Raw genomic sequence first — 20,698 nt, 5'->3', positions numbered from 1 at the left:
AAGGGAGGGCAGTTTGAAGGAGGAGCAGGAGGGGGGAGAGGGAGGGGAGGAGAAGGGACAGGAGGAGGAGGATCATGGGGAGGTCTTCCCTGCTGCCCTGCTCAGAGGAAGGTGTGTGGGCGCACGTGGACACACACAGGTGTCCTGTAGGGGAGCAGGAGCTTGTGTGTTGCACGCAATTTTTTGCGAGCACATATATGAGCAGGCATGTGCCTGCATGTGGGTGTATGTTTGTGTGTGTACATCCAGACCACATGAGCGTGGGGCCCTTTCAGCCTTTTGCACCACGAGCCACACACGTGGGTGTAGAGCACTGCACAGCACGTGCCTTGAGCTGCACTCTGGCCTCTCCTACTCCAGTCAGTTGCGTTGAAAAGAGAACCCTCATCAGGATCTACCATATGGACTTCACCACACTAATGGGTTTGAAAGGCCCTGGCCTGAGGGCGTCCGCACCTGGAGTGAGCCGGGCACAGGGACCCTCTATGACTGAGCAGGTGGGAGTGGGGGCTCTGAAGGTCTCCTCACCTCCCCGGTGGCCGCAGGCAAGCCGTGCCCTCGGCTAGGTGCCTCACACAAGGGCGCTTGGGGCTCAGGGCTTCCTGTGCAGTGATGCCCTAGTTCTCAGACCTGCCTCACTCGCTTGGTCTAGGGGTCTCGCACTCTGCCAACTTGTGCTCTTTCCCCTGAGGCCTCTCCCAGCCACACTCCCTTAGCCCCCAACGATCCTGTACAGACCTTCTGCCAGCCTGCATTGCCCCTCTCTTCTCTTCCCCAGTCACCGGGTGGGGGGCACAGCCCTGCCCTCAGGGAGCCCAGTCTGAGCCCAGTCTGAGGGAGGACACGACCCTGCCCTCTGGGAACCCAGTCTGAGGGGGGACACAGCCCCATCTTCAGGGAGCTCAGCCTGAGGGGGGACATGACCCTGCCCTCTGGGAACCCAGTCTGAGGGGGGACACGGCCGCATCTTCAGGGAGTCCCAGTCTGAGGGGGGACACAGTTCTGTCCTCAGGGAGCCCAGTCTGAGGGGGGACACGACCCTATCCTCAGGGAGCCCCGTCTGAGTGGAGAGATGGCCCAGTCTGAGGGGGACACAGCCCCGTCCTCAGGGAGCCCAATCTGAGGGGGGACACAGCCCCATCCTCAGGGAGCCCCGTCTGAGGGGAGACATGGCCCCATCCTCAGGGAGCCCCAGTCTGAGGGGGACACGGCCCCGTCCTCAGGGAGCCCCAGTCTGAGGGGGACACAGCCCCATCCTCAGGGAGCCCCAGTCTGAGGGGGACACGGCCCCGTCCTCAGGGAGCCCCAGCCTGAGGAGAGGCATGGCATGACCTCTGACTTTTGATGACCCCTTCCCTCAGGTGGTCCACAGGAGACAGGACTCAGGCCACCCAGGACTGCCTGACTGTAGTGGTCACAGGAATCTCCCACACCACTGTCCCTGGGCAGAGTTCTGGTCAACTGACTCTGCTGAGTGGGGTCCCCGGGAACAGCCAGGAGAGAGGCAGGCACCCCAATGCGCTGTCCCTGGGAGGAGGAAGAACGCTGACCTGAGGGGCTCCCTTCAAACCCCAGCCTCTGAGGGTGTGCGTGGCCTCACGGGCCAGCTGCTGGTGCCGTGCCCCGCTCCCCCCGCCCGCCCCTCCCGGCGCCGTCCCCCTCAGAGGCTCTCTTAGCAACAGCCCCTTCCTCCCATTTCTGCCCTGTGCTTGGACTCCGTCTGGGTGCCTCCCTGGGGCATCCATCTGGGGTGAGGGTGTCTCTGTGGTGCCGGGGGCAAGGAGGTGGGAGATTGAGGGATCAGGTAGGAAGGATTGGGGTGCAGGATGCATTTCTAAGCATGGGACTGGCCACCTCCATCCCTGGAGCCCTGGAGGGAGCAGATTCTGACCTCCTGTCTCCATGTCCCTTATTATTTCTCCAGTTTGTCACCAACTGTAGCAATGGTCACATCCCATCCACCATCATCTTCCCCATCAACGGCACCAAGTTCCCCTGCTGGGCTTGGGCACCTCTTCCCTGTAACTCTCCACCTCCCTCTCCCCTCCCCTTACAACTTGGGCATGGGAGAAAGCCCAGGAGGCCAGGTGGGGCGGGAGCCAACTTGTAGCCCTTAGCGTTCTGAGACATCAGATTTGCAAAAAACCTTAAGGAACGTTTTATCAGTCTCTCCCACAAAAACAATACCAGGAACAACCATCGACCCAGAGCTTTCTGAGACGCAGTCAGAATAGTGGTGGAGTCCACCCGCACTGTTCTCCCACTGCCGAGCTTTGTGACCTTGGGCGAGTCACCTGGTGTCTCTGAGCCTCTATTTCCTCATCTACAAACGAGGGCCAGTACAGTGTTTACCTCGTAAAGTCCTTAGGAGATTAAACGCGCTGGTAGACAGGAATGGTTAGAGCAGTGCCAGGCACAGGCTGAGCCCTCCAAGGCGTGGCTCGCCATGCCTGGTGTCAGGCGCTGCGTCGAGGGCTCTTCGAGTCCTCATGATAATCCTGGCGGTAGGCACCACCATCATTCCTACAGGTGGTCACTCAGCCCCTTCTTAACCCCAGGACTTGGCACTGACTTCTCCCCATTCCATTTGCCTAGGCTCCGGTTGGCAAACTGCGGCTCGTGAGCCACATGCGGCTCTTTGGCCCCTTGAGTGTGGTTCTTCCATAAAATACCATGTGCGGGCGCTGCCTCGATAAGGAATTTTTTAAGTTTAAAAAATTTGGCTCTCAAAAGAAATTTCAAAAGTTGTACTGTTGATATTTGGCTCTGTTGACTAATGAGTTTGCCGACCACTGGCGAGGGGTTGAAGCCAAAGTATGTAAGTGGTATGGTGGTCAGTAGGTCCTCTTCATGGGACTGGCCAAGCATTCAAGCTCCGAATGTGGTGGGCCTGCCCCCCTCTTCTCTAGCCTTCAACCCTGCTTCTAATGAGCATATATGCCTCGAGCATCTTCTCTGTCTCCACTGTGGGGGACACAAAGGAAGGAAGAGATACCACCTCACTCTCCAAACCCTTGTGACTAATTGCTTATGTGCAAAACGACAGCTGAGACTGCAGTAGTGTGTGTGCATGCGTGCTCACACACATGTTCAATGACATACAGATCAGTGTTTTTCAAACTGTAGCTTACAACCCATTAGAAATCAATTAGTTGGTTGAAACCATCACTTTTTTAAAAAAATTAGGGTGCATCACATGTACTATGGACTAGGATTCTTTATGGTGGGCTGAGGCTTTTGCTTTAATTATATGATGTGTGTGCATACACTATAATGTTATGGTGTAAAATATATGTCTAACTGTGGTTTGTGGTCAGAAAAGTCTCCAGGCCTCAGCGCTGGCGAGTGGGCCCCTGTTTCCCTTGCCCCTCACTGCCCTGCTTCCGCCTCACTGGGCCCATCATTGTGTATTTCTTACCTCCGGTCCTCTGCATGTGTTATTCTGCCTGCCAGAAAGATTCTTTTCTCACTTTCTTCACCTGCCTAACTTGTATTCGTCGTGAAGAACACAGCAGGGCGTCACATTGTCCCTCTGCCTCATGGTGGGGAAACTGAACCTCAGAGTGGTTGAGCGACTTACTCAATGTCACACAGCAAGCCCGACAGAGGTGGGCTGAGATGTGAACCCCGGCTTCTCTAATTTCAGAGCTCACTTCTTTCCTTAACTCAGTGAAACTTGCCGGCTGACAGCCTCACTTCTTTTCCTCCAGGTCAGCGCCGTAACTGCCTCATGGGGTTCCAGCCCCTGTACCTGCCCTTAGACAATGGTGGCTCCTGTGGCTCCACCATCTTCCTGAGGGTCTCCAACTCCATCTCCGACATGGGCAACAACAAGGTGGCCACTGCCGTGTGGGCTGGCTTTGTACCTCTCCCTCATCACGGGCATCCCTCTGGGTCTCTGGGTCTCACAGAAGTTGGGGAGTCCCCATTTTTCTTTATTAAATTTTTTTTAATTTATTGATTCAAGAGAGAGAAACACTGATTTGTTGGTCCACTTATTTATGCATTCATTGGTCAATTCTTATATGTGCCCTGACCCAGGATTGAACCCACAACCTTGACACCTTGGGACACTGCTCTAACCAACTGAGCTACCTGGCCAGGGTGGGCGGGAACTACATTTTTCACTCACTTTACCAAACCCTGCTTCTCAGGGCTGATCTGGGAGACCCCAAATAAAGCTGCTCTGAAGGCTTTGGCTTCCAAGAACAATGCAGGTGGCTGGGGGGGTTAGATAAGGGGGTCAGGTCAGTCTGACTTTCATGCCCAATCAATTTAGGTCAGTGGGTCCCAAATGTGTCATTCAAATACCAGTATCTGCAATGGCCACTGGTTAGGATCCATGATGTGGGGGGTCTGGGAGAGGCTATGCTAGATTTTACCCCAAGCTCTCTGGTTGTGAAGGTGCCATTTCTGGAAATGTGGAACATCTCACTGCCCTACCTCAGAGACGGTAGTTCGGGGGGAAGTTGAGTTGGCAGTGTGGAGAAAGCCACAAACGGAGAAGCCTCAGCTTGGCATGACAACTGACCGTGTGCTCACAGCTGTCCTGCCTGTCAAATGGAGATGGCCACCCCTTGAGAGAGCCCTGGGCGGGGTTACAGCTGGGAGTTCCTGGCTGGATTTCACATCTTGGAAACTGCCCCTCCCCATGGGGCCCCCAAACTGGTCAGGAGGAGGAGAAGGAGAAATCTAACACCTGCCGACTCCAGGGCTGGGGACCCCAGGTTTTTGGACACCTGCAGGCTCTGCCCTTCCCAGATGGCCAGCCTAGGAGATAAGCTCCTATGAGACAGATTTCAGGCTGCCATTCTGCTCCTTCCTGACGCTTCTCGCTTAGGAACCTGTCTTAACCCACAGTGTCCATGAAATCATGGGGTGATTATATATCTGTGTTAAAATATAATAAATACGTGGCTATGCAAAAAAGACCGGTTCGTCTTTATTTCACCTAAAGGCATCTCCGCCTCTCTGCTGTGGTGGAAAACGTTATCATGGGGCAATGTGCAGGGCCCCCGTCTGCCAGGAACTCCCTGCATGGGGACTGCCCGTCTTTGGGGTCCTCTGAGGTTCTCTGAGGGCAGGTGTTCTGTCTCCTTTCTTCTCTTCCTTCTCCTTCTCGTCTTCCTTATTTTAAAAATGTGTCTGTAACAAATCATCAGTTACAAAATAGTCATGGGGATGTAACAGCGTTAAGGAATACAGTCATAATATTGCAATAGACTATGTGTGGTGTCAGGTGGGTGCCAAGCTTACAGGGGGATCGCTTTGTAAGTTATATAAATGTTTAATCACCATGAAAAAAATTTTAAATTGAGAACTTTAAAAACATTTTTTAGACTTTATTATATTGCTTTTAGAGAAAGGAGAGAGTGAGAGAGAAAGGGGGAGGGGGAAGAGCAGGAATCATTCATTCATAGTAGGTGCTTCTCATATGTGCCTTGACTGGGCAAGCCCAGGGTTTCTAACTGGTGACCTCAGCTTTCTAGGTCAACGCTTTTTCCACTGTGCCACCACAGTGGCAATATAAAACACATGTGCCACGGACCAGCGCGGCTTGTAATTCTGGGTCTTGACTGAGAACAGTGCGGAATTAAGAAAACAGACTCATTGAGAAAAAAGGATGGGATCGGGAGGCCTCTTCAATGCTGATGGCAATATCCATGTGCCCCGTAACCCCAGTTTGCTTTATTATATAGCCATATGCAAATCAAGGAAGTCCTTGATACAAAGTTACACATCTGAGGCAAAAATAGGCACTCTCCCAAGGCATAAACAGAAATTCCTTTACCATGCATAAGCAAAATCAACCAACATCTGAACAAACAAAAGAGTGAGAGGATTGCTTCCAGCAACTTAAGCAAGCAAGTGAAGTGGGTGCAAATACTCAGCATCATAACCAATATAGAAGTGGAGGGGGAAGAACTTAGCCTTTTGCTAAGCCTCGAATCTACAAAGGCTTTTTGCCATTTATAGTCCACAACATATCCTCCTTTTCTTTTTTCTTTTTAATTTGTGTGCTGAGATTTGCACTCATCTGATTTTCTAGTTTCCCAGATTCTAATTTGGAGGCAGACTGAAAAAATACAGAACAAACACAAAATTAGTATAGCCAATGCTTACAGATACCCAAACAAGTGTTTTAATACATTAAAGGGATTAAAGACCTTTAGATTATCAAGCAAACTTTTAGCCAATACAGCAGGATCTATAATAGTTAAATGTCCTTAATATGTTAATGTAATTTCACCAAGTCCATCTTGACACCATCACCATTCCACATTCCCTGCAAATGCAACCCAACTCCACTTCAGTCCCATTGAGAGCCATCACAAGGAGCAGGAGTCCAGGAAACACATCCAGGAGAAGTCCACATGGCACCGGAATTGTTGTCACAGTTCTACACTTTGCAGCTAGCATCCAAGTCCCAATGACCATTGCTTCTAGCTGGTAATGATTCAGGTAGACTGGAAAAAGCCATTTGTAGGTGTGTTTGGAGGTAGAGCTTCCATTTAATTTAAACTGGAGAGATGAACCCAGGGGGCCTTTCCCTGGAGCTTTACAGCTGTGGGATGGTGAGGAGAACCTTAGGATACACTATGCTGGGTGGTAAAGGTAAATTTGTAACAGAAGTTGGCAAAAAGGAGAAAGAAAGCTCTAAATTAGAAGTAGGTCCTAGCCTAAAAATGCATGGGGCATTAAGGCAGGAGGAATAAAGGAGACAAACAAAGCAGCAGAAAATAGGATTATCAACACCCATAACAGAGATCTTCGAGGGATGAATAAAAACCCAAATATTCAGGCAAGACATAGTAAGTGACCCTTGTGTCCTTAAGAAATGAGATCAGTTTACCTGCTACTTGGAAGAAATACCCTAGGCTCGTCCACGGAGATGTGAGATGGGGCCAATGGCCCTGGGCACCTTTAGCCTTCAGTGGCAAGTCCCAGCAGGCTAGGCAAGGTTAGGTCACAGGTGGCTGGAGCAGGGCTGGAAGAGACTGAACCCTCCCTTAGAGGAGCAAGGGGGTGGTTTACCTTCCAGCATCCCTTTTTCCCCACAGCAAAGGCATGTAAGCCTGGCAGGCTTTAGCTCAATGACCTTCCTTTCACTATTGAAGCAGGGCCCAGATGGAGTCCTATGAGGCCCCTTCAGGGCATTGGAGCCTTTAAGGATGTATGCTAAGAGCTGGTATTTTACCTGATCTCTTTTGGGCTTTGTCTGCCTCTTGGTCATTATAGACCTTAAAAGCCATGCTCAAAAAAAAAAAAAAAAAAGCCATGCTTAGAAGATCTTGCTGAGGGGTTTGAGGGTCCTCATCTGCCTATATAAACGTTTTTCCATATATCTGGAGTTATTTGGAAAAAGGACAAAACAGTGTTATTAGCTGGATCAAATAAAAAAGGGTAGTAGTTTGCAGGAGAAAGAGGTTTGGTGTCTCCTGTACATCAGCATTCAAAAGAATTTTTTAAAGTAAAAGCATGATAAGGTATACCCACAGGAGTTCCAGGATATGACTTCCCCTTTTATATTTTTTAAAATTGACGTTAAATATTTGTTGGGTACACTTTAATAATATCTTGATTTTAAAAATTGTAAGAAATACCTGTAATGTGAAAGGTTTGACAAAATATAGTAAATGCTTTTCCTACATATGTAGGAATATTGTCCAATAATAGAAAATGCATACAGACAATGAGCTATAACATGCTTAGAAGCCTCTCCTGTTCTGGCAGAGGCTACTATAAATCCAGAATAAGTATCCACTATAACATGGGTAAAAGACTGTTTGCCAAATGAAGGTATATGAGTAACATCCATTTGTCAAAGTTGTCCTGGTAGGAGTCCTTGAAGGTTAACTCCAAATGAAGGGACAGATTATAGTATAGGACACCTTGGACAGGATTTAACAATCTGCCGTGCTGCTTCCCGAGAAAGTTGAAACTGTTTATGCAGGGCTGCAGCGTTCTGGTGATGAATAGTATGAGACTGCATTGCTTGATCTGTCATGGTTGCTTCAATAATTTTCTTTTGGGTAGCTTGATCAACAAGGGCATTCCCTTGTGCTAAAGCTCCAGGGAGCATGGAGTGAGCTCGAATATGTCCTATAAAACATGGAGCTCTATGTTGACATACAAGTCTTTGAAGAAGGAGAAATTGCTGAAATGGTTCCTCATCAGCAGTTGTCCCTAAGACAGCAGTCTCTATAGTGGAAACAACCATAAGTAAATATCTGCTGTCTGTATACAGATTAAAGGAGGAACATGGCAAATGCAGAAAAGCCATGATAATGGTATGTAATTCTACTCTTTGAGCTGATTTTAAGGCAATTGTTTCAGTATAAACTTGTCCATTGACTATTAAACCTGCTATTCCTGAGCTGAACCCATCAGTAAAGACTGTACGTACTTCAGGAATGGGCTCATTAACAATTGTCTTAGGAAAGACAAATGTAGCAATTAATGAAAATTGAACTATTTTATCAGCTGGGTAGTGAGAATCAGTTTGACCTGTAAAATTTGCAAAAGCAATTTGCCATTTACTGGAAGTTTTCCAGAGCCATTGCTGTTGATCTTTTGAAAAAGGAACAACAATAATCTGAGGCTCAAAACCTATAAGCTGTAAGAGTCGCCTAAGCCCCTTGATAATCAAGAAGGTGACAAGATCAAAATACGAAGATAAAACTTTCTTGGGAGTAACAGCTAAATGAATCCATTCAATAGGACCTGAAGCTTGCCACAATAGTCCCATTGGAGTGTAACTTGAGGGGCAAGTTAGTAAAGCAATTGATTCTTCAGGGTTTGTGTTTTACTTATGCTTGCTGCAAAGCCTTTTCTACAAGCTGTAAAGCTTGCTGTCCCATAGCTGTAAGTAGCTGAGGAGAAGCTGGCTCAGCCAAGTGTCTAAGAATAGCAAAAAGTGGCTTCAGTTCCCAGGTAGTTCCCAGGTAATTTCAAGGAAGGTCTAAGCCAATTAATATCTTCTAATAATTTCTGGAAGTCATTTAAAGTTTGCAAATGATCTGTCCTGATTTCTATTTTTTGTGGACGAATTTGTTGTCTCTCAATAATTTGTTCTAAATAAGAAAAAGGTAAAGATTGCTGTACCTTTTCAGGAGCTATATAAAGTCCTGATTCTTTCAAAGAATATTCTAGTTGTTGCAAAATGGTCAACACAGTGTCTTTTATCTGGATGAGCAATAAGAATATCATCCATATAATGAATTATGTACGCCTTAGGGTGCTGCCTTCTTACTGGAAAGATAGCTTGAGCAACATATTTTTGGCACAAGGTAGGACTGTTAGCCATACCTTGAGGCAAAACTCTCCACTGGTATAGCTCCATTGGAGCCTGGAAATTAAGTGAAGAAACACTGAATGTGAAACGCTTGCAATCATGAGGGCTTAAAGGAATAGTAAAAAAGCAATCCTTCAAGTCAATAATTACAAGATGAAAATTTCATGGAATGGCAGTAGGAGAAGGGAGTCCTAGCTGGAGAGGACCCATAATTTCTTTTCTTTTTTTCTTTCTTTCTTTCTTTCTTTTCTTTTTTTTTTTTTTTTACAGAGAGAGAGAGAGTCAGAGAGAGGGATAGATAGGGACAGACAGACAGGAATGGAGAGAGATGTGAAGCACCAATCGTTAGTTTTTCGTTGCAACACCTTAGTTGTTCATTGATTGCTTTCTCATATGTGCCTTGATTGTGGGGCTACAGCAAACTGAGTAATCCCTTGCTCTAACCAGCGACCTTGGGTCCAAGCTGGTGAGATTTGTTTAAACCAGATGAGCACGCGCTCAAGCTGGCGACCTCGGGGTCTCGAACCTGGGTCCTCTGCATGCCAGTCTGACACTCTATCCACTGTGCCACAGCCTGGTCAGGCAAGGAGGACTTATAATTTTCATAATCTTCTTTATTGCTCTCAAATCTTGCAATAGCCTCCAGTTTCCTGATTTCTTTTTAATGACAAATATAGGCATATTCCATGGGCTATTAGATGGTTCAATGTGCCCAAACTGTAACTGCTCTTGTACCAATTGAGCAGCTGCCTTAAGTTTCTCCTGAGAAAGAGGCCATTGGTGTACCTATACAGGATTATCTGATTTCCAAGTAATTGGGTCTGCACAATGCATTATTGGGGTAGCAGGAGCTACCAAGACCCCTATGCTAAATTTTTTTTTTTCATTTTTCCGAAGCTGGAAACGGGGAGGCAGTCAGACTCCCACATGCGCCCGACCGGGATCCACCCGACATGCCCACCAGGGGGCGATGCTCTGCCCCTCTGGGGCGTTGCTCCACTGCATCCAGAGCCATTCTAGCACCTGAGGCAGAGGCCATAGAGCCATCTACAGTGCCCAGGCCATCCCCACTCCAATGGAGCCTCGGCTGCGGGAGGGGAAGAGAGAGACAGAAAGGAAGGAGAGGGGGAGGGGTGGAGAAGCAGATGGGTGCTTCTTCTGTGTGCCCTGGCTGGGAATCGAACTTGGGACTCCTGCATGCCAGGCCGACGTTCTACCACTGAGTCAACCGGCCAGGGCCAAATTTTGATATCCTAATCCATGCCTTCTGATATTGGGTGCCACTTCTATGGGGGTGAGAATTCCCCGCTGTTCTTTCCCTAGTCCCTTAGTGGGCAAAAATACCTCATCAAGCATTTGAGTACTGACTGAACCATTAGGACTGACAAGCAACGCTCCCTTATTTTTCAAAACATCTCTACCCCAGGAATTAACTGGCAATCCAGGGAGCATATAAGGCAGAAAAAGTCCAGAATGATCTTTTTTATCTTCCCATTGTAAAAAACTAGAGCTTTGTTGAGGGGATTTACTCTGCCCTATACCTTGTAATTCTGTGGCTGCTGCATAAGTGGGCCAGGAAGGAGGCCAATGTATCTTAGCAATAACAGATACATCAGCTCCAGTATCTAAAAATCCTTTAAATTTACACTCCTGTATTGTTAGTTCTATTTCAGGGCATTTCTGACCTATTTTTTTGAATCCAATAGGCAAAATCAGAGGAGCCAAATCACCAATTTCCTTGGGAACTCTTTTGCAGGATGTGACCTGAGAAACAGAATTCTTATACTATTCTTCTAACTGCCTGGAGCAGCTTGAGACAAATTCTTGAAATAACTTATTAGGGCCCTGATTAATTTTGCTCAATTCCTTTGTTTTGCCTACCTGAGTATAACCTTACACATAAACAAGACAATTTATGCAGAAAAACACAAGTACAACATATAACTTTGATTAATTCTAATACTTGAATTGCTATTTGGCTCCTAACTCTGAACACACCTCACAATGCACTAACCAAATTAGTAAGTCTTAAGGATCTACATTCTATTCTATTTAAATTTAAATGAGCGCTCCTTACAGTTTTAAAATCACTTTATTTTTTCAATATTAAAGCCGCATTTCCAATCTTTGCATGCAAGAACTCAACTCAGGCCTCAAAACAGACACATTTAGACATTAAACAAAGACTTCACATACAATCACACAAATCAAGAGTGAAACCTGGGATTTTAGAGATTAGAATATGGCCTGCTTAATCTTATGTAGGGCTATTTTTTTTTTGAAAAATTTTTTTTTTGTATTTCTCCGAAGCTGGAAATGGGGAGAGACAGTCAGACAGACTCCCGCACACGCCCGACCGGGATCCACCCGGCATGCCCGCCAGGGGCGACGCTCTGCCCACCAGGGGGCGATGCTCTGCCCCTCCGGGGCATCGCTCTGCCACGACCAGAGCCACTCTAGCACCTGGGGCAGAGGCCAAGGAGCCATCCCCAGCGCCCAGGCCATCCTCGCTCCAATGGAGCCTCAGCTGTGGGAGGGGAAGAGAGAGACAGAGAGGAAGGGGGGGCTGGAGAAGCAAGTGGGCGCTTCTCCTATGTGCCCTGGCCAGGAATCGAACCCGGGTCCCCCGCACGCCAGGCCGACGCTCTACTGCTGAGCCAACTGGCCAGGGCCTGTAGGGCTATTTTAATGAGGATAAATACCAAACAGAAATCTCTCTTGAAAAATCTCAAGACGGCCGTATGAGATTTTTGTTTAGCAACAGCCAAACAGGTGCCCCCTTTGCCCTCTTTCCAGGCAAACAAAATGATAGTTCAGAAGATTGTAGTTAAAACATTAAAGAAATCAGATCATAACAAGAAAAGCTGTAACTTTCCTAATACCTGAGTCTCCTATCCATTCTCAAATTCTATAGTTGCTGGAACTGGCAGTTCAGGTTGACCATGCTGAGATTTCTCCCCTACCTCAACTTCAGCTGAGCAGCAGACTAAGCAGCCAGAGAGAACCAGAGGCAGCCACATTGTCCTATGTTCCTTGGTCCCCAAACCACAAAGTACAGCACCAACTGCCAGAGAGACCGCCACTTTTATTTCTCCTACCATAGTCTCCTCACACCACTGCCTTCTCAGAACTTTACCTACTTGCTCCCCTGTAGCAGAAATAACCGTTCCTTCCTCCGGGAACCAGGGGCACATGTCTTGAACATATCACAAAAAGCATTCTAGCTGCATAACTATTCTTACGAAAAGGTTTGACCCTAATTGTCCTATAATTTTTTACTCCCGACTACACTTTCCCCAAAAACTTTCTTTAGTCACTGTGCACACTTGGGAATTCCGTCACCTGCTTTCAGTTTAGTTTTCTCGTACTCAAGTCCCTGTTCGGGCGCCACTTGCCACGGACCAGCGTGGCTCGTAATTCTGGGTCTTGAGTGAGCACAGTGCGGAATTAAGAAAACAGACTCATTAAGAAAAAAGGATGGGATCGGGAGGCCTCTTCAATGCTGATGGCAATATCTGAGTGCCTCATAGCCCCAGTTTGCTTTATTATATAGCCATATGCAAATCAAGGAAGTCCTTGATACAAAGTTACACATCTGAGGCAAAAACAGGCACTCTCCCAAGGCATAAACAGGAATCCCCCTACCATGCATAAGCAAAATCAACCAATATCTGAACAAACAAAGAGTGAGAGGAAGGGCATGTAAATTGCTTCCAGCAACTTAAGCAAGCAAGTGAAGTGGGTGCAAATACTCAGCATCATAGCCAATATGGAGGTAGGGGGAGGAGAACTTAGCCCTTTGCTAAGCCTCGAATCTTTTTGCCATTTACGGTCCACAACACACATGTGAAAAGGTACACATATCATGAGGTTACCACTCACTGACTTCTCACAGAACCCATGTCACTGGAACTGAGGTCAGCAAACAGAACATTATCTGCACTCCCTAAAGGTCCTTTTTCCTTGTCAGCCCCTACTCCGGACCCTGTCCATTTGAAAGAAAAAGATTCTTTTTTTTAAAATAATTTATTTTTTTGTGTGTGAAAGAGACAGAGAGTCAGAGAGAGGGACAGTTAAAGACAGACAGGAAGAGAGAGAGATGAGTAGCATCAATTCTTCATTGTGGCCCCTTAGTTGTTCATTGATTGCTTTCTCATATGTGTCTAGACCAGGGGGCTACAGCAGACCGAGGGAAAAGAAAAGGATTCTGATTCAGCTGATAATCTGGAGGGCTTGCAACATGCCAGTGCTTTTCCTTCCTTCCTTCCTTCCTTCCTTCCTTCCTTCCTTCCTTCCTTCCTTCCTTCCTTCCTTCCTCTTTCTCTTTCTTTCTTTCTTTTTATTTTTATTTTTCTTTTTTCTTTTTTTTTTTTTTTGCATTTTTCTGAAGCTGGAAACAGGGAGAGACAGTCAGACAGACTCCCGCATGCGCCCGACCGGGATCCACCCGGCACGCCCACCAGGGGCGACGCTCTGCCCACCAGGGGGCAATGCTCTGCCCATCCTGGGTGTCGCCATGTTGCGACCAGAGCCACTCTAGCGCCTGGGGCAGAGGCCACAGAGCCATCCCCAGCGCCCGGGCCATCTTTGCTCCAATGGAGCCTTGGCTGTGGGAGGGGAAGAGAGAGACAGAGAGGAAGGCGCGGCGGAGGGGTGGAGAAGCAAATGGGCGCTTCTCCTGTGTGCCCTGGTCGGGAATTGAACCCGGGTCCTCCGCACGCTAGGCCGATGCTCTACCGCTGAGCCAACTGGCCAAGGCTTATTTTTCTTTTTAAAGTGAGAGGAGGAGAGATAGAAAGACAGACTCCCACATACGCCCTGACCAGGATCCACCTGCCAACCCCCACGTGGGTCTGATGCTTGAATCAACCAAGCTATCCTCAGCACCTGGGGTTGATGCTTGAACCAATCAAGCCACTGGCTGTGAGAGAGGAAGAAGGAGAGAAGGGGGAGAGGAAGAGAGAGAAGGGGGAGAGGAAGAGGGAGAGAAGCAGATGGTCGCTTCTCCTGTGTGCCCTGACCGGAGGTGGAACTTGAGACATCTGCATGCTGAGCTGACTCTCTATCCACTGAGTCAAACAGCCAGGGTCAATGCCAGCACTTTCATAATCATAGCCTTTTTGGATTATTACAACAACCCTGTGGGGTGATTATCCCCATTTTACAGCCAGGGAAACTCAGGCTCAGGAAGGGCAAGTGAATTGTCAGGGTGAATGGGTCAATAAGTGATGGAGATAGGTCTTCTAAAGCCAACTGCGTGTCATACACCACCACAGTCTTTAATATGAGGCAAGAGGGGTGGGTGAAGAGATAGAAGCAGGGTCCATATATTGTCATAAGAAAAGTATGCATGGATATCTCTGAGATTATTTGCCCAGAAACATCCCTTACTTCATCTGGGGACTTCCCTCTGCACTCTTCATAATGTTTCCTGACAAAGCTGCCAAGTTCTTATAGGGCAACAATTCACTGGTGCAGGGCTGGGCACCTGATCAATCAGACAGCTTTCCTGGGAATGTTGGTTTATATTCTTTCCCTGGAAAATGTGAAACTCAGCTTCTGCTGGTCAGATACATGGGGAAAGTCAGCCAATAGTTGGGGGGGGGGGAGGAAAGGGAAGGGAAGGAGAGGGAAGGGGAGGGAAGGGAAGGGAAGGGGAGGGAAGGGAAGGGGTACTGGAACGGGAAGCAGAGAAAACATCCTAGTGGTGTTTGGACCCCAGATTCCAGCTGACCCCACGGCTCTGCCCCATCTCCCCCCTTCCTGCGGCTGCATTGCAATGTGTCATGCCCCCCATCTATTCAATGTATCCCCTGTCCTCCTAAGCCAGATAAGCAAGTTATTGTCTTCAAGAAAACGTATGTTAATCAACAGACCAGAGCAAAAAACAGTCAACTATTTATCTATTTATATAAACAGAGATCAATTTCCAGCTGTTTGAACAAGGGATCACTGGCTCAGGTGGAGCCCCCTGGTCAAGGCACATATGAGAAAGCAATCAATGAGCAACTAAGGTGCCAGCCACAATGCAATCAATAAGAAGCAACTAAGATGCTTCTCATCTTTCTCCCTTCCTGTCTATCTCTCTCTCTCTCTCAAAAAAAAAAAAAAAAGTTACCAAGGGAAAGATAGTAACTGTGCAGTAAGTAGAGCAACCTGGCAGATGTCACTTAACCAACTTATGCAGGTTAAATCACCAGCAATAAGACACATCCGGATCACGGATCACGTACCTCCTGATCATGTGCTGGGAAGGGTGTATCTGCCGACGGTTTCTGCCCCAACATGCAAGCCCTCCATCTCCTCATGAGAAAACATAAGAAAAACATACAAAACACTCTACAAAATAACGGATCAGTATTCTTTAGAAGTCATAAAAGACAAGGTCATAAAAGACAAAGAAGAATGAAGAAACTGTCATCGACTGGACGAAACTAAGAAGACGTGAAAACTAAATGCAACACGGGAAACTAGATCGGATCCTGGATCAGAAGAGGGACGTTAGTGGGAAAACTAGTGAGAGACAAATAAAGTCTATGCATTGGTGACTAGTCTTAGATCGGGGTTACTTTCCTGGTTCGATAGATCATTGTACTACTGTTGTGTTAGATGTTAACATCAGGGGATTCCGGATGAAGCTCGCTGTGCTATGTTTACAACTTTTCTGTAAGTCAAAGAGTATGTCAAAATAATAATTTTTTTTTTCTTTTCATTTTTCTGAAGCTGGAAACGGGGAGAGACAGTCAGACAGACTCCCGCATGCGCCCGACCGGGATCCACCCGGCACGCCCACCAGGGGCGACGCTTTGCCCACCAGGGGGCAATGCTCTGCCCATCCTGGGTGTCGCCATGTTGCGACCAGAGCCACTCTAGCGCCTGGGGCAGAGGCCACAGAGCCATCCCCAGCGCCCGGGCCATCTTTGCTCCAATGGAGCCTTGGCTGCGGGAGGGGACGAGAGAGACAGAGAGGAAAGCGCGGCGGAGGGGTGGAGAAGCAAATGGGCGCTTCTCCTGTGTGCCCTGGCCGGGAATCGAACCCGGGTCCTCCGCACGCTAGGCCGACGCTCTCAAAATAATAATTTTTTTAAAAAGCATAAATCCTTGAGCTTGAAAAAAAAGATCAGGTCCAGTATATTCCCCAGTAGGTTGGGTGTAAGTATAAAACACATACAAAGTTTAAGGAAAAACCTACAAAACTCAGATAATAATTGAAGCCGTTAACTAAAATTCATGTAGACAGCTGCCAAAGACTTAAGGTGTATAGAGTGCCTGTCCCCAGAGCTGAGGTCACTTAGCTCCGTGAGCCCATTTCAGGGGTTAGAATACACACAGAAACTCAGATCCTTGGCTCAGTCTCACACCTGCTGCAGGAGACCCCTCTACCGACATTGCTCGGAAGGTGCTCCCTTCGCCTCTGCTTGGATACCTCCAAGAACAAAGAGCTCACGGCTCGCTTCCTCTGGGTGACTTTTAGTTTGCGAGCCCAAGTGCTATCGATAGTAATGAGAAATTGGAATTAACCCAAAGGAATAGGGTAAAGTAACCCTAGCTATCACGATGATAGAGCATGGCATAGCCACGGAAAGTGATAAGACTGGGCCTTATCTTAATGTGTGGAAATGTGTATGTAGTAATGTTAAGTAACAGGAGTATTTACACACTGATTACAGCAATGTTAAAACCAAAGTGTGTACGTTAAGAGCTAGAAGATAATTTAGAAGGGTACAAACACTTCTAGTTTTGAATTGACTTAATTTTTATCTTTATTTATTTTTTTTAGAGAGAGAGAGAAAGAGAAAAACCTATTTGTTGTTCCATTTATTTATGCATGCATTGGTTGCTCCTTGTAGGTCCCCTGACCAGGGATCAAACCTGCAACCTTGGCTTATTGGGACAATGCTCTAACCAACTGACCTACTAGTCCAGGGCTCAAGTTGCCTTGATTAAAAAAAAAAAAGTCATATATGTATACAATTGTAAATAAAATTTAGAATCCAGAATTTAAAAATCCTTCTATTAAAAGGCTCAGGAATTGTCATTTCAAAGTTCATTGAAAATGTCTGCATGGAGCACTAGATTGGGAAGGATCCTAAGGCCATGTCTCAGCACTATGGGAAAGAGTGATATGTTTGATTAGTGATGTCTGCCATGGGTGAAAGAATAGCAGTGGCAGCATACATGCTATATACCTGCCATCTTTTCTTGAGACATTCCCAGCAGCAACCAGTGTCACTTTTGTAGACACCCTGAAAGATGAGTGAGCTGTTTAAGCAGCCCTGTACAGGAAGTAACCTGTTCTTTTAGTTACAAGCGGTAGGATTTGGGGCAAGTCACGGGGATATCAGATGGTATGCAATAAATACCACAAGGGGAGGAAAAGTGATGCCCTCCACAATCAGGGCCAGTTTGAGAGTAGGCGGGCACAGCGGAGAAGACTCTGGGACATTGGTAGTGGGCCTGGAAGGATGAGGAGATCCCGCAGGTGGAGATGCTCGGGACTGGAGTCCGGTGGGAAGCGCGGCATGGATGAAAGCCGGCCACTTGGAAAACAACGGGCCCCTCCTCAGGAGGGGATGAGGAGGTCACTGTGAGTACGTGCAGGTTGGTCGTGGGAGATGACACTGGAAACCCAGGGAGCAGCTGGGCTGAGTATGTCACGAAGGCCGGGATGATGTGTTTGGATTTTATTTCGTTAGCCATGGGGAGGCCTTTGGTGAGTTTTGAGGCGTTTAAAGGGAGAATAAGCTAGAGGGTGGTGAGAAAAATCCCTCCTTCCTGGGACACTGTCACTATGAGAGGGTCGCTGGGCCTGGACTGTAACAGGGACCCCTTCGGACCATGGGGTGGAAATCCGAGCACTGAGATAATGGGGTGGGGAGAGATAACCAAGGTCCATGGTGAACAATCCTGGGCTCCACCTACTGTTCAGGATTTCCCGAGCTCAGGACCAGGCCCAAGGAGGTAGAAGCCGCAGCCTCTGCCTTCTGGGAGTTCGGTCTATGGAGAGAGGGAACATGCCCAGGAAACAGCGGCAGACTGATCCCAGACAGTGTGAGGTCTGGTCCCAAGGGGAGAACACAGCCAGATGTGTCGCGTTTAGGGGCAGAAATGAACTTGGGTGGGAACCGGCACATCAGGCTTCCTGGGGCTCCTTCCAGGGGTGTCCCTGGATGACGTCTGTGGTGTTCTCAGACTCTGCACACGCCTGGCTCTAGGAGGTAAGGCCTTGAACGAGGGGCAGAATTTGGGCGCGTAGAAGGGAAAGAAGTGGGCTGTCCAGAATGGGGGCGGGGCGGTGGAGGGGCAGGCCGGGAGCAGGCTAGGATTTGGGACGTCTGTGGGTGCGGAGGAGACTGGCTGAGCTGTCCGACAGGGTTTGGTGAGCAGACCCCCAAGGCCTGACAGCCCAGCAGGATGTCCTGGCCTGATGCAGTAGGTCAGGGGTGCTCAGAGGGACGTGGTGCCCCTGAGGACTGGGGAAGGCCAGCCTGGCAGCTGTCACACTCCTAGGGCCCTACCTGGGAAGCCAAGGTCCCTGCAGGCCCATGTGGGGAGTCTGGTAGGCCTTGCACAGCTTGGGGGATCCCATGGATTTTACTATATCCAGAGAATTTGGCAAGATTCCAAGGATCCCATAACTTTCTTTCTTTCTTTCTTTTCTTTTTTTTTAATAGAGGCAGAGAGAGTGATAGGGACAGATAGGAACAGAGAGAAATGAGAAGCATCAATCATCAGTTTCTCGTCGCGACACCCCAGTTGTTCATTGATTGCCCTCTCACATGTGCCCCATCGTGGGCCTTCAGCAGACCGAGTGACCCCCCAACTCAAGCCAGCGACCCTGGGTCCAAGCTGGTGAGCTTCTGCTCAAACCAGATGAGCCCGCACTCAAGCTGACGACCTCGGGTCTTGAACCCGGGTCCCCCGCATGGCAGTCCAACACATCGTAGTCCGACGCTCCATCCACTGTGCCATCGCCCAGTCAGGCCCATAAATTTTCTTTTGCTTGCACTTCCAAATCTGCAATCCCCGACCTACCCCTGGGGATGGCAGTCGCCCCCAGAGTCCAACGTGTACCCCGGGGAGTACCAGGAGGAATGGGAGCTGATCTGTCCTGAGGCCCAGCCAGGGCCAGGCTTGGGCAGACCTCTACTGGCCTTCCTGCCCCCCCCCATCGCAGCGCTAGGGGAGGCTCCAGAGCTCGGACTGGGCAGTGGTGGTGGCCGCTGGAGTGGAAAATCCCCCACTGGCTGGGTAAGATCGGTGTCTGGCAGGCCTGGTCTTGGCCTTCTGCCTGGGGCTTGAGGGCCTAACAAATCTGCCTGGAGCCCTGAATGTGGGGTACCAGGTGGCAGAGAGGGTACTGGCGTGGGAACATTTTTTCCACTCACCCCCAAATGGGGAGCTCTCCTGTGCTAGCTTAGTGGGCGCTTGGCCATCTGCAGGTCAACTCAGGCAACGAGAAGCAGAGCTGGGAAGCAGGCAGGACCTGGAGATGAAGGATAGAGGCGTGGGGCAGGTCAGATTCGGGGGCAGGGAGCAGGGCGACAAGGGCCCAGGAGGAAGGTAACAGGGGACACTGGCGTCTCAGGAGAACGGAGAACAGGGGCGGAGTCGCCGTGAGGATGGAGGAGAGAGGCAGGGGGAAGAGGAGCAGAGCAGGTGCGTCCCTCTCTCCCGGTCCCTGCCCAGGCCGCCTGTGGCTCCAGACAACGAGCCCCGGTCCCGAGGCCCAACCAGAAGCCGGTTCTGCTGACACAATGGGTGTGTCGTGAACACCTGATGACCGATGATGAGAATTTCTCCACATGTCCCCTGGGACTTTGACAGCTTCCAAAGCTGCCCCAAAGAACTCTGCCTTCAGCCACCGGCATCCTAGCCCACCACCTGCCCCGGTCGGTGCGAACGACATAGCCATGACGACCATTGGGACCACTCTCCCCACACCCATTATCACTGTCACCATCCCAGTCACTGACCCCACCACCGTCCAGACACTGCTAACTGCAGCCCCCAAAGGGCTCAGGGGGGCGGGCAACCAGGACTTGAGTCAGACCGCCAAGTCTATCACCTATAAACCAACAGTTCTCAACAATGTTGGCCCCTGAGGAGACAGGTGACAATGCCTGGTGGTTACAACCGGAAGACTGCGTCTGGCGTCTAGTGGGTAGAGGCCAGCGATGCTGCTGAACATCCTACAGCGCACAGGGCAGTGCCCACACCAAAGAAGAGTTTGTTCTAATATGTCAATAGTGCCGAGGATGAGAAATGCACTTATGGGTCCTCCGGCCGCCACTCTGGCCCGATCCTCCTCCGGCCCTCCTCCCGAAACGCCCACATCACGCTCTGGTTCCTGGACGAGAAGTAATCTTTGCCACCGCAACTTTGTTCTCCGTTATCGCGCAG

This window comes from Saccopteryx bilineata, chromosome 1 (assembly GCF_036850765.1).
Source record: "Saccopteryx bilineata isolate mSacBil1 chromosome 1, mSacBil1_pri_phased_curated, whole genome shotgun sequence".
Taxonomy (NCBI): domain Eukaryota; kingdom Metazoa; phylum Chordata; class Mammalia; order Chiroptera; family Emballonuridae; genus Saccopteryx; species Saccopteryx bilineata.
This window is presented reverse-complemented; position numbering follows the sequence as displayed.